This window comes from Cryptomeria japonica, unplaced genomic scaffold (assembly GCF_030272615.1).
Source record: "Cryptomeria japonica unplaced genomic scaffold, Sugi_1.0 HiC_scaffold_42, whole genome shotgun sequence".
Lineage (NCBI taxonomy): Eukaryota > Viridiplantae > Streptophyta > Pinopsida > Cupressales > Cupressaceae > Cryptomeria > Cryptomeria japonica.
This window is the reverse complement of record NW_026728864.1, coordinates 719,207-720,474: the sequence shown is the minus strand read 5'-3', so window position 1 is coordinate 720,474 and position 1,268 is coordinate 719,207. Positions and strand designations below refer to the sequence as shown.

Here is a 1,268-nt window from a genome sequence, read left to right as displayed (position 1 = left end):
CTGCCCCGGCCGCGCACCCGGCCCCGCCCAGCTTCGCTCACCTGTCCCGGGCGTCTGGTGCGGAACCTTAGAGTAAGAAACATCACCGTGCACCTTGGCCAACGTGCGCGACTCGACCGAGCGCGCACTGGCCGAGGTGCACACCGATTTCACCTGGGTGCGCGCGCAGCACCTCGGGCGCACCGGGGTGCGCGCACAACGCCCGGGTTGCACCGTGGCCTGTGTGCTCGGGGCGCCTCGGGTGCGCGCTCGGTGTCGCCCCCGCGCGCGCGGTAGTGCGGGCAGCGCACCCCGGCCCGGCCCGGCCCCGACGAGAACGCAAACGGGCAAAAGGTTTATTCAAATAGCATTGCGACGCCCGGCGAAAAACTAAAAAAGGGTGCAACACCGGGACTTCCCGGGAGGTCACCCATCCCAGTACTACTCCGGCCCAAGCGCGCTTAACTGCGGAGTTCTGATGGGATCCGGTGCACTAACGCTGGTATGATCGCACCCGTTATGAGCTTGTCGCAGTGTGTACTTAGCAAACCGCGACCCACGTGCGAATCCACCCCGGCCACCCACCCCCGTCGAGGTGCACACCCTCCCTCGCGAAGTGCGCCCCGTTCGCCAAGTGTGAGCCCTGCCCGGGTGCGCGCACCTTGCTAGGGCGTCGGGTGTGCACCCGGCCCGGCCTACGTGCGTGCACCTGGAGGGGGCGTCGTGTGCGTGCAGTGTCCCGTCTGCAACGCGGTGCCCACACACCACCTCGGGCGCAACGACCTGCGCTCACATGTGGGCCGAGTGCACCTTGGTGCATGTTCGGGGCGCCTCGGGTGCACGCTCAATCTTGCCCCGGTGCACCAAGGCGCTCGGTTTGCCCCGGGTGCGCACTTGGTGCAAGGTGGGCACCCAAAATAGGGATCAAGCACCAAAACACAAGTTTCGGGATGCAAAATGGGACCCAAGGACCACAAATGCGTTCCAAGACCCATGATGGGTCCACGAGAACAAAAATGTGTTCCGAGACTTAATAAACAAATATTGGGTTTTAGGAGAAGAAACATGCTCTGATGCCCAAAACGAGAATCGACCCCGAAAAGGCCACAGGCCAAAAGTGGGATGCGAGACAAAAAAAAATGGGACCCGAGGACCAAAATTGGGTTCCCAGGTCGAAGACAGGGCAACCGGACAAGAAACGACCTCTAAGGCTCGAAATGAGTCCCGACGACTAAAACTTGACAAGAAGCACCCATCAGGCACCCAACTCGACACCCATGGGATGCCGA

The 1,268-nt window shown here is 62.2% G+C and overlaps 1 non-coding gene across 1 annotated transcript; it reads right to left on the bottom strand.

Moving 5' to 3' along the window:
* Positions 1-376: 376 nt before the first annotated feature.
* On the bottom strand, positions 377-495 carry LOC131862410 (5S ribosomal RNA). Its single transcript, XR_009361426.1, has one exon. It is a non-coding gene; the product is annotated as a 5S ribosomal RNA (ribosomal RNA).
* Positions 496-1,268: the final 773 nt, after the last annotated feature.